Source organism: Oncorhynchus keta, chromosome 25 (assembly GCF_023373465.1).
Source record: "Oncorhynchus keta strain PuntledgeMale-10-30-2019 chromosome 25, Oket_V2, whole genome shotgun sequence".
Lineage (NCBI taxonomy): Eukaryota > Metazoa > Chordata > Actinopteri > Salmoniformes > Salmonidae > Oncorhynchus > Oncorhynchus keta.
This window is the reverse complement of record NC_068445.1, coordinates 44653791-44665944: the sequence shown is the minus strand read 5'-3', so window position 1 is coordinate 44665944 and position 12154 is coordinate 44653791. Positions and strand designations below refer to the sequence as shown.

Genomic DNA, 12154 nt, shown 5'->3' with positions numbered 1-12154 from the left:
TATAAAGCCTCTTCTTACATTAGCTGATGTCTCAAAGTGCTTATACAGAAACCCAGCCGAACCCCCCACAAAAAAAACAGCAAGCAATGCAGGTGTAGAAGCACGTTCTAGAAACATAAAGCCATGTTATACATTCATATCACTGGCTAGTGATGTTAGTTTGATACCGGACCTCCGGAGGCATTGCGTCGAAATCAGGAAGCAGTGAGCTGCTGATGCCTGTATGGATTTATCTGATCTACGTCATCGGTGACGTCAGATGCGTCGTCGTGGTTTCAGGTGCTTTCACCTGAACAGATCTCTACTGAACATCTTACTTACAAATATAGTTAGAATTTTGTACAGGAAGTTTAACCTGATCGGTAGTTTTTGCAGGTAGAGTATGGAATTATTGGAACAAGTCAAATTCGTGAGGGTATGAGGTCGATTCCAGTTTGAAGACATACTATTTAGTGCCCAAAGTGTGGTTTATTTTCTGTTTTAAATACTTTTGTTTTATTTGGTATAGTATACGCTTCCGTCTTAAGCAGCCTAAATAATGCCATAGATTTTGTTTTTGAAAAAATAGTAGCCTAAAATAAGAAGGTATAAAGGGGAAGCATCATGCAAACCTGGTATTTCAACTGATTTATATAGGCTACTAAAGCCAATGACTTATCACTGCGCCACGGAGTTTTGAAGAAAACACCGGGGTAAAAAATAATAATATTTATTGCTGACCAGCAGATGTCACTAATGTGCATTTATAAACAGATAATGAAGTTTCGAGTAAATTAACATGTTTTTCGTGAAAGAGCCGAAGCTTTCAGAAAGCCTTGGTTTCCAGTCACTACATATCACATAAAAATATATATTTTCACAGATGCAAAATATACACGTACTGAAAGCTGTTTTAAAGCAGTTGCCGCCAACAGTATTTTTCAGTGACGACATGTTTGTGGCGTCCGTCTTCCGTTTACACACAAGTATTAGGAGACGCAGATGGATAATTTAGCACAGGTAGTCGATTTGTCTTCTGTCTTTTTTCTTTAAACAAGGGCTGTTACATGGAAATATGGCCGTGTGGGAACCCTAACCTTACTTAGCTTCTATGAATGAGGCAGTGTGTAGCTAGCTGGCTATATGCCGGTCAGATAGCTCGCTGGTTATGGGTAGCTAGCTAGCCATATGCCGGTCAGATAGCTCGCTGGTTATGGGTAGCTAGCTAGCTAGCTATATGCCGGTCAGATAGCTCGCTGGTTATGGGTAGCTAGCTAGCTAGCTATATGCCGGTCAGATAGCTCGCTGGTTATGGGTAGCTAGCTAGCTATATGCCGGTCAGATAGCTCGCTGGTTATGGGTAGCTAGCTAGCTATATGCCGGTCAGATAGCTCGCTGGTTATGGGTAGCTAGCTAGCTATATGCCGGTCAGATAGCTCGCTGGTTATGGGTAGCTAGCTAGCTTTATGCCGGTCAGATGGCTCGCTGGTTATGGGTAGCTAGCTAGCTATATGCCGGTCAGATGGCTCGCTGGTTATGGGTAGCTAGCTAGCTATATGCCGGTCAGATGGCTCGCTGGTTATGGGTAGCTAGCTAGCTATATGCCGGTCAGATAGCTCGCTGGTTATGGGTAGCTAGCTAGCTATATGCCGGTCAGATAGCTCGCTGGTTATGGGTAGCTAGCTAGCTATATGCCGGTCAGATAGCTCGCTGGTTATGGGTAGCTAGCTAGCTATATGCCGGTCAGATAGCTCGCTGGTTATGGGTAGCTAGCTAGCTATATGCCGGTCAGATAGCTCGCTGGTTATGGGTAGCTAGCTAGCCATATGCCGGTCAGATAGCTCGCTGGTTATGGGTAGCTAGCTAGCCATATGGCGGGCAGATAGCTCGCTGGTTATGGGTAGCTAGCTAGCCATATGCCGGGCAGATGGCTCGCTGGTTATGGGTAGCTAGCTAGCCATATGCCGGTCAGATGGCTCGCTGGTTATGGGTAGCTAGCTAGCCATATGCCGGTCAGATGGCTCGCTGGTTATGGGTAGCTAGCTAGCCATATGCCGGTCAGATGGCTCGCTGGTTATGGGTAGCTAGCTAGCCATATGCCGGTCAGATGGCTCGCTGGTTATGGGTAGCTAGCTAGCCATATGCCGGTCAGATGGCTCGCTGGTTATGGGTAGCTAGCTAGCCATATGCCGGGCAGATGGCTCGCTGGTTATGGGTAGCTAGCTAGCCATATGGCGGGCAGATGGCTCGCTGGTTATGGGTAGCTAGCTAGCCATATGGCGGGCAGATGGCTCGCTGGTTATGGGTAGCTAGCTAGCCATATGGCGGGCAGATGGCTCGCTGGTTATGGGTAGCTAGCTAGCCATATGGCGGGCAGATGGCTCGCTGGTTATGGGTAGCTAGCTAGCCATATGGCGGGCAGATGGCTCGCTGGTTATGGGTAGCTAGCTAGCCATATGGCGGGCAGATGGCTCGCTGGTTATGGGTAGCTAGCTAGCCATATGCGGGCAGATGGCCCGCTGGTTATGGGTAGCTAGCTAGCCATATGGCGGGCAGATGGCCCGCTGGTTATGGGTAGCTAGCTAGCCATATGCCGGGCAGATGGCCCGCTGGTTATGGGTAGCTAGCTAGCCATATGGCGGGCAGATGGCTCGCTGGTTATGGGTAGCTAGCTAGCCATATGCCGGGCAGATGGCTCGCTGGTTATGGGTAGCTAGCTAGCCATATGCCGGTCAGATAGCTCGCTGGTTATGGGTAGCTAGCTAGCCATATGCCGGTCAGATAGCTCGCTGGTTATGGGTAGCTAGCTAGCCATATGCCGGTCAGATAGCTAGCTAGCCATATGCCGGTCAGATAGCTCGCTGGTTATGGGTAGCTAGCTAGCCATATGCCGGTCAGATAGCTCGCTGGTTATGGGTAGCTAGCTAGCCATATGCCGGGCAGATAGCTCGCTGGTTATGGGTAGCTAGCTAGCCATATGCCGGGCAGATAGCTCGCTGGTTATGGGTAGCTAGCTAGCCATATGCCGGGCAGATAGCTCGCTGGTTATGGGTAGCTAGCTAGCCATATGCCGGGCAGATAGCTCGCTGGTTATGGGTAGCTAGCTAGCCATATGCCGGGCAGATAGCTCGCTGGTTATGGGTAGCTAGCTAGCCATATGCCGGGCAGATAGCTCGCTGGTTATGGGTAGCTAGCTCGCCATATGCCGGGCAGATAGCTCGCTGGTTATGGGTAGCTAGCTCGCCATATGCCGGGCAGATAGCTCGCTGGTTATGGGTAGCTAGCTAGCCATATGCCGGGCAGATAGCTCGCTGGTTATGGGTAGCTAGCTAGCCATAGGCCGGGCAGATAGCTCGCTGGTTATGGGTAGCTAGCTAGCCATAGGCCGGGCAGATAGCTCGCTGGTTATGGGTAGCTAGCTAGCCATAGGCCGGGCAGATAGCTCGCTGGTTATGGGTAGCTAGCTAGCCATAGGCCGGGCAGATAGCTCGCTGGTTATGGGTAGCTAGCTAGCTTACTAGCTTGTAGTTGTTTTGATTTAATGCATTACTTGCATTATTTGTCTAAACTCTGATTTGCTATGTTACTTCAACTCATGTACACTGTCCCCTGAACTGCAAACCCCCAAAGGTGAATCTGAGTTTAGCCAAGGTGATGCATGCCATTGTTCATGGTGACACACCTGGCAAGCTTCTGCAGTGCTCTATATGTAGGAAAATGTTCCAAAATGCAATTAGCGGGAAAACACTGTTCTCAAAAGTGCACCGCCAGGCAGTTTCGTATGACATAGATTAAAATATCTATTTGAAATTAAGAAGGGACGGATTTCCCGAGTGGTGCAGTGGTCTACTGCAGTGCTTGAGGCGTCACTACAGATCTGGGTTCGATCCCAGGCTGTTTCACAACCGGCCGTGACCAGGAGTCCCATAGGGTGGCGCACAATTGGCCCAGCGTCGTCTAGGTTAGGGGAAGGTGTGGCCAGGAGACTAGGCCAGGAGACCAGGATTATGCATTTGGCTGCTGGACAATAAATTAACATTGATTTGAAAACCAATAGAACAATAGGCAACATGGTTTCAATGGCAAGTGTTTATAAAATAATTCCCTCAACATTTCTATTGTTGTATTTTAGCTAGGGTTGGCTAGGGTTGGCTATGCTAGGCTAGGGTTGGCTATGCTAGGCTAGGGTTGGCTATGCTAGGCTAGGGTTGGCTATGCTAGGGTTGGCTATGCTATGCTAGGGTTGGCTATGCTAGGGTTGGCTATGCTAGGCTAGGGTTGGCTATGCTAGGCTAGGGTTGGCTAGGCTAGGGTTGGCTATGCTAGGGTTGCTATGGTTGGCTAGGCTAGGCTAGGGTTGGCTATGGTTGGCTAGGCTAGGGTTGGCTATGGTTGGCTAGGCTAGGGTTGGCTATGGTTGGTTGGCTAGGGTTGGCTAGGCTAGGGTTGGCTTGGCTGGTTGGCTAGGGTAGGCTTGGCTATGGTTGGCTAGGCTAGGGTTGGCTATGGTTGGTTTGGCTATGGTTGGCTTGGCTAGGGTTGGCTAGGCTATGGTTGGCTATGGTTGGCTTGGCTAGGGTTGGCTATGGCTTGGCTAGGGTTGGCTAGGGTTGGCTATGGTTGGCTTGGCTAGGGTTGGCTAGGCTTGGCTATGGTTTGGCTAGGGTTGGTTGGCGGGTTGGCTAGGGTTGGCTAGGGTTGGCTATGGTTGGCTAGGCTAGGGTTGGCTATGGTTGGTTGGCTAGGGTTGGCTATGGTTGGCTTGGCTATGGTTGGCTATGGTTGGCTAGGGTTGGCTTGGCTAGGGTTGGTTAGGGTTGGCTATGGTTGGCTATGGTTGGCTTGGCTAGGGTTGGCTAGGGTTGGCTTGGCTAGGGTTGGCTATGATTGGCTTGGCTAGGGTTGGCTAGGCTTGGCTAGGGTTGGCTTGGCTCGGGTTGGCTATAGTTGGCTAGGGTAGGTTACTTTGAATCAAGGCAAGACATGCTTTAAAACAAATGACAAAATGACCAAGTTTGAAACAATTATGTGTATGGTTAAATAGTTTTAAAAATGCTGATAGCCTCCTCTCTGATTGAAGGTGGGTGGGGTGTACAACAGGCAGTGTCCGTCACATTCTGAACGAATCGAGCCTTTAGACGTGAAACGTTAATTACCCTTCATTATATTTGTCAAAACATGACTGGCGTTTAGCCTATATTGACGTAGTTCAGTTGAATTCAAGTTTGGCTCCATTTTATGGCGCCTCCCTCATGTCAACATCGGTTTGGACATGAAGCTGTAGCCAAAATACACGTCAGCTTTTTTATTTTATGTACATGAAAAAAGTTGTAAAAATGTATACAAAAATTGGCCTGTCTGATCCAATTGTGATTGGAGTAATTATTTTATATTTTGATTTATTATTTAAAAAAAAAAAAGTGTTTACTTGTCCCGGACAAGAGAACAATCTGAGTTAATGTCGAGCCCTGCATCATCATCATAGCTAACATACATCGTCGATAACAGACAGGGCCTTCAGAAAGTATTCATACCCCTTGACTTATTCCACATTTTGTTGTTACAGCCTGAATAAAATAAAAAATAAAAAACACACTTCACACCCACCTACACACAATACCCCACAATGACAGTGATGTTATTTATTGAAAGGGGAATACAGAACTACCTCATTTACATAAGTAGTCCCCCCCATTACAATGACACTCCAAATTAAACACAGGTGTATCCAATTTCCTTTGATCATCCTTGAGATGTCCCTACAACTTGAGTTTCACCTGTGACCCAATTCAATTGTTTGGACATGATTTAAAAAGAAACACACTCGTCTATTTGGACATGATTTAAAAAGAATGTCAGAGCAGAAACTATAGCATGAAGTCCAAGGAACTGTCTGTAGAGTTCTTAGAATTGTTAATGAGGCAGGTAACTGGGGACGGGTAATAAAGCTAGTTCTAGAATGTTGAATGAGTTCTAGAATGTTGAATGAGTTCTAGAATGTTGAAAGAGTACACTGGCCTCCAACATTATGAAATTAAAGATATATGGAACTACCCAGACTGCCTAGAGCTGGTTGTCCCGACCAGACTTAGCAACCGAGAAAGAAGGACCTTGGTCAGAACTACCACTGACCACTCTGACAGAACTACAGAGTTCCTTGGCTAAGATGGGACAACCTGCCAGAAGGACAACAGTCTCTCAGGCACTTCAGTGTTCTGGGATTTATGGGAGGGTGGCCCAGACGGAAGCCACTCCTGAGAAAAAGGCACATGGCCGCACGCCCTAGAGAAGGCAAAAAAGGCACGTGAAATACATCAGGCAAAAGATTCTGAGGAGACAAAAATGAACTCTTTGGCCTGACTGCAAAGTGCTACTATCCCTACCGTAAAGCATGGTGTCAGCATCATGCTATGGGGATGCTTTTCAGCGGCAGGAGACTGGGAGACTGGTAAAGATAGAGGGGGAACAATGAATGGAGCCAAATACAGGCAAATCCTTGATCAGAACCTGCTTCAGAGAGCAAACGACCTTACACTTCCGACGGTACAATGACACCAAGCATACAGCCAAAGCAATGCCGGAATGTCTTCAGAACAAGAATGTGAAAGTCCTTGAGTGGCCCAGCCAAAGCTCAGACTTATATCCCGTTGAAAATCTGTGGAAAGACTTTGAAGGTTGAGGTTCATCACCGCTCCCCATCTAACTTAACAGAGCTGGAGATAAATATGCCTGGAAGAATGGATCCGAAATTCCCAAATCCAGCTGTGCAAAGCTGATACAGACGTGTTTTACTCTTTTTATTTAACTAGACAAGTCAATTAAGGACAAATTATTATTTACAATGACAGCCTACCGGGGGAACAGTGGGGTTAACTGCCTTTGTTCAGGGGCAGAACAACAGATTTTTACATTTGTAAGCTCAGGGGATTCGATCCAGCAACCTTTCGGTTACTGGCCCAACGCTCTAATCACTAGGCTTACCCGCCGCCCCAGACATAATACCCAAGATGACTCAAAGCTGTTATTGCCACCAAAGGTGCTTCTACAAAGTATTGACAAAGGGGTGTGAGAGATTTCTGTATTTCATTATCAATAAATGTTTTAACTTGGTCACTATGGGGTATTGTGTGTGTATATGGGTGAGACATTAAGGCTGTAATACATACATGTGGAATAAATTAAGGGGGGTATGAATACTTTCTGAATGCACCGTGCATCATCGTCAGATAAACATATCATCGTAGATAAATCAGGAATGTCTGCTTCCAGCTTAGCTACCGATTGTTACGTTAAGTTAGGTCCAAGAGACAGATTTTCACCCAATTCAGGTTAATGATGTTCAAGGTTTCATGATGCTTGTATCTATACCAAAGTAGATTCGCGTCAATACGAGGTCCTAAACCTAGGATGAAAGAGCGTCCATGTGTCTTTTTGGTTAATATAGTGAAAATGTTTGCCTTGGGGTAAGTTGAGCCAATGACAATGGGGTAAGTTGAGCCAATGGCAATGGGGTAAGTTGAGCTAATGGCAGTGGGGTAAGTTGAGCTAATGGCAGTGGGGTAAGTTGAGCTAATGGCAGTGGGGTAAGTTGAGCTAATGGCAGTGGGGTAAGTTGAGCTAATGGCAGTGGGGTAAGTTGAGCTAATGGCAGTGGGGTAAGTTGAGCTAATGGCAGTGGGGTAAGTTGAGCCAATGGCAGTGGGGTAAGTTGAGCCAATGGCAGTGGGGTAAGTTGAGCTAATGGCAGTGGGGTAAGTTGAGCCAATGGCAGTGGGGTAAGTTGAGCCAATGGCAGTGGGGTAAGTTGAGCTAATGGCAGTGGGGTAAGTTGAGCCAATGGCAGTGGGGTAAGTTGAGCTAATGGCAGTGGGGTAAGTTGAGCCAATGGCAGTGGGGTAAGTTGAACCAATTATTAGACTGACAGTTCACCTGACACAAGACTGAACCCAAACAAACATTACAATGTTGATTTTTTTTTTATGTGCATTTTAAATGTACTGTGCTTTTTGCCACATTTTGTTGATGAATTAAATCTGAAAATACTCTGGATACATTCAGCAACATGTTGAGAATATTCCTGGAAAATGTGGGGTAGGTGCAACATAAGACAAACAAATGACAAGGGTTTGAGTGAGAGGACTAACTGGTGTCTCAAGTGGCCACACCTCTCCAGAGTGCACAGTTCCTATGCAATTTCATTGCACTTGTATGACTCAAAGAAGAGGAACTAGAGCAAACACACTTGTAGTTGTTTCGTTTGGAACAAAACCCTGCATTCCCACCATCACACAATTATTATTGTTCAGGGGTTGCAACAAAACCCTGCATTCCCACCATCAACACAATTATTATTGTTCAGGGGTTGCGTTAACGCAGCATTCCCACCATCAACACAATTATTATTGTTCAGGGGTTGCGTTAACGCAGCATTCCCACCATCACACAATTATTATTGTTCAGGGGTTCCGTTAACGCAGCATTCCCACCATCACACAATTATTATTGTTCAGGGGTTGCAACAAAACCCTGCATTCCCACCATCAACACAATTATTATTGTTCAGGGGTTCCGTTAACGCAGCAAATGTAGCTACTTTTCACCAGTACTTTTCTCTGGTGTCGCCTACTTTTCACCAGTAAAATGAAAGATTAACTTCTTGGAGTGCCGCCGTTTCCCAATGTTTCTTTAAGTTGGTATTTCTTTTGAAGTTGTTGCCATATATGGTACAGCACCTGTGTATTAAAGAGAAGGCTCTCTCTTTACCCACCATATATATACAAATAGTAATTTGTTGACTTTATCAGACATTGTGTTTTGTCCTTACGCGTGCCTCTCTTCTTCTCTTTATGCATCGGGTCCACAGTCCGCACACGGCTTCGGGGCTTTGTGTGAGAAAGCCCCACAAACAAATCAGGTTGCACTGCACACAGTTTCCGCGGGCCGTGTTTTGTGTGCACCTGCCACAGGTGTCGCACAATATCTCTGAAGTGGTTGTGTGTCATGGTCTCTCTGAAGTGGTTAGGTGTCATGGTCTCTCTGAAGTGGTTAGGTGTCATGGTCTCTCTGAAGTGGTTGTGTGTCATGGGTCTCTCTGAAGTGGTTAGGTGTCATGGGTCTCTCTGAAGTGGTTAGGTGTCATGGTCTCTCTGAAGTGGTTAGGTGTCATGGTCTCTCTGAAGTGGTTGTGTGTCATGGGTCTCTCTGAAGTGGTTAGGTGTCATGGGTCTCTCTGAAGTGGTTAGGTGTCATGGTCTCTCTGAAGTGGTTAGGTGTCATGGTCTCTCTGAAGTGGTTAGGTGTCATGGGTCTCTCTGAAGTGGTTAGGTGTCATGGTCTCTCTGAAGTGGTTAGGTGTCATGGTCTCTCTGAAGTGGTTAGGGTGTCATGGTCTCTCTGAAGTGGTTAGGTGTCATGGTCTCTCTGAAGTGGTTAGGTGTCATGGTCTCTCTGAAGTGGTTAGGTGTCATGGTCTCTCTGAAGTGGTTAGGTGTCATGGGTCTCTGAAGTGGTTGTGTGTCATGGTGTCTCTGAAGTGGTTGTGTGTCATGGTGTCTCTGAAGTGGTTGCGTGTCATGGTCTCTCTGAAGTGGTTAGGTGTCATGGTCTCTCTGAAGTGGTTAGGTGTCATGGGTCTCTGAAGTGGTTGTGTGTCATGGTGTCTCTGAAGTGGTTGTGTGTCATGGTGTCTCTGAAGTGGTTGCGTGTCATGGTCTCTCTGAAGTGGTTAGGTGTCATGGTCTCTCTGAAGTGGTTAGGTATCATGGTGTCTCTGAAGTGGTTAGGTGTAATGGTCTCTCTGAAGTGGTTGTGTGTCATGGGTCTCTGAAGTGGTTGTGTGTCATGGTGTCTCTGAAGTGGTTAGGTGTCATGGTATCTCTGAAGTGGTTGTGTGTCATGGGTCTCTCTGAAGTGGTTGTGTGTCATGGTGTCTCTGAAGTGGTTGTGTGTCATGGTGTCTCTGAAGTGGTTGTGTGTCATGGTGTCTCTGAAGTGGTTGTGTGTCATGGTGTCTCTGAAGTGGTTGTGTGTCATGGGTCTTTCTGAAGTGGTTGTGTGTCATGGGTCTTTCTGAAGTGGTTGTGTGTCATGGGTCTCTCTGAAGTGGTTGTGTGTCATGGGTCTCTCTGAAGTGGTTGTGTGTCATGGGTCTCTCTGAAGTGGTTAGGTGTCATGGTCTCTCTGAAGTGGTTAGGTGTCATGGTCTCTCTGAAGTGGTTGTGTGTCATGGGTCTCTCTGAAGTGGTTGTGTGTCATGGTCTCTCTGAAGTGGTTGGGTGTCATGGTCTCTCTGAAGTGGTTAGGTGTCATGGTGTCTCTGAAGTGGTTGTGTGTCATGGGTCTCTCTGAAGTGGTTGGGTGTCATGGTCTCTCTGAAGTGGTTAGGTGTCATGGGTCTCTCTGAAGTGGTTAGGTGTCATGGTCTCTCTGAAGTGGTTAGGTGTCATGGGTCTCTCTGAAGTGGTTGCGTGTCATGGGTCTCTCTGAAGTGGTTGGGTGTCATGGTCTCTCTGAAGTGGTTGCGTGTCATGGGTCTCTCTGAAGTGGTTAGGTGTCATGGTCTCTCTGAAGTGGTTAGGTGTCATGGTCTCTCTGAAGTGGTTAGGTGTCATGGTCTCTCTGAAGTGGTTAGGTGTCATGGTCTCTCTGAAGTGGTTAGGTGTCATGGTCTCTCTGAAGTGGTTGCGTGTCATGGGTCTCTCTGAAGTGGTTGCGTGTCATGGTCTCTCTGAAGTGGTTAGGTGTCATGGTCTCTCTGAAGTGGTTGTGTGTCATGGTCTCTCTGAAGTGGTTAGGTGTCATGGGTCTCTCTGAAGTGGTTAGGTGTCATGGTCTCTCTGAAGTGGTTGCGTGTCATGGGTCTCTCTGAAGTGGTTAGGTGTCATGGGTCTCTCTGAAGTGGTTGCGTGTCATGGGTCTCTCTGAAGTGGTTGCGTGTCATGGTCTCTCTGAAGTGGTTGCGTGTCATGGGTCTCTCTGAAGTGGTTGCGTGTCATGGTCTCTCTGAAGTGGTTAGGTGTCATGGTCTCTCTGAAGTGGTTGCGTGTCATGGTCTCTCTGAAGTGGTTGCGTGTCATGGGTCTTTCTGAAGTGGTTGCGTGTCATGGGTCTTTCTGAAGTGGTTGCGTGTTATGGTCTCTCTGAAGTGGTTGCGTGTCATGGGTCTCTCTGAAGTGGTTGTGTGTCATGGTCTCTCTGAAGTGGTTAGGTGTCATGGTCTCTCTGAAGTGGTTGCGTGTCATGGGTCTCTCTGAAGTGGTTGCGTGTTATGGTCTCTGAAGTGGTTAGGTGTCATGGTCTCTCTGAAGTGGTTGTGTGTCATGGGTCTCTCTGAAGTGGTTAGGTGTCATGGGTCTCTCTGAAGTGGTTGCGTGTCATGGGTCTCTCTGAAGTGGTTGCGTGTCATGGGTCTCTCTGAAGTGGTTAGGTGTCATGGGTCTCTCTGAAGTGGTTGCTTGTCATGGGTCTCTCTGAAGTGGTTGCGTGTTATGGTCTCTGAAGTGGTTGTGTGTCATGGGTCTCTCTGAAGTGGTTGCGTGTCATGGGTCTCTCTGAAGTGGTTGCGTGTCATGGGTCTCTCTGAAGTGGTTGTGTGTCATGGGTCTCTCTGAAGTGGTTGCGTGTCATGGGTCTCTCTGAAGTGGTTGCGTGTCATGGGTCTCTCTGAAGTGGTTGCGTGTTATGGTCTCTGAAGTGGTTGCGTGTCATGGGTCTCTCTGAAGTGGTTAGGTGTCATGGGTCTCTCTGAAGTGGTTAGGTGTCATGGGTCTCTCTGAAGTGGTTAGGTGTCATGGGTCTCTCTGAAGTGGTTAGGTGTCATGGGTCTCTCTGAAGTGGTTAGGTGTCATGGGTCTCTCTGAAGTGGTTAGGTGTCATGGGTCTCTCTGAAGTGGTTGCGTGTCATGGTCTCTCTGAAGTGGTTGCGTGTCATGGTCTCTCTGAAGTGGTTAGGTGTCATGGTCTCTCTGAAGTGGTTGCGTGTCATGGTCTCTCTGAAGTGGTTAGGTGTCATGGGTCTCTCTGAAGTGGTTGCGTGTCATGGTCTCTCTGAAGTGGTTGGGTGTCATGGGTCTCTCTGAAGTGGTTGGGTGTCATGGTCTCTCTGAAGTGGTTGCGTGTCATGGTCTCTCTGAAGTGGTTGGGTGTCATGGGTCTCTCTGAAGTGGTTGCGTGTTAT

General features: G+C 47.4%; 1 long non-coding RNA gene across 3 annotated transcripts; it reads left to right on the top strand.

Moving 5' to 3' along the window:
• The first annotated feature begins 8980 nt into the window (after positions 1-8980).
• On the top strand, positions 8981-11921 carry LOC127911944 (uncharacterized). 3 transcript variants are annotated; one of them, XR_008079848.1, is made up of 5 exons: positions 8981-9083; positions 9222-9330; positions 10391-10691; positions 10801-10855; positions 11707-11921. It is a non-coding gene; the product is annotated as an uncharacterized LOC127911944 (long non-coding RNA). The 3 variants fall into 3 exon arrangements; XR_008079849.1 differs by lacking the exons at positions 8981-9083; positions 9222-9330 and adding an exon at positions 9937-10171 and having other exon boundaries at positions 10418-10691; XR_008079847.1 differs by lacking the exons at positions 8981-9083; positions 9222-9330 and adding an exon at positions 9937-10171.
• Positions 11922-12154: the final 233 nt, after the last annotated feature.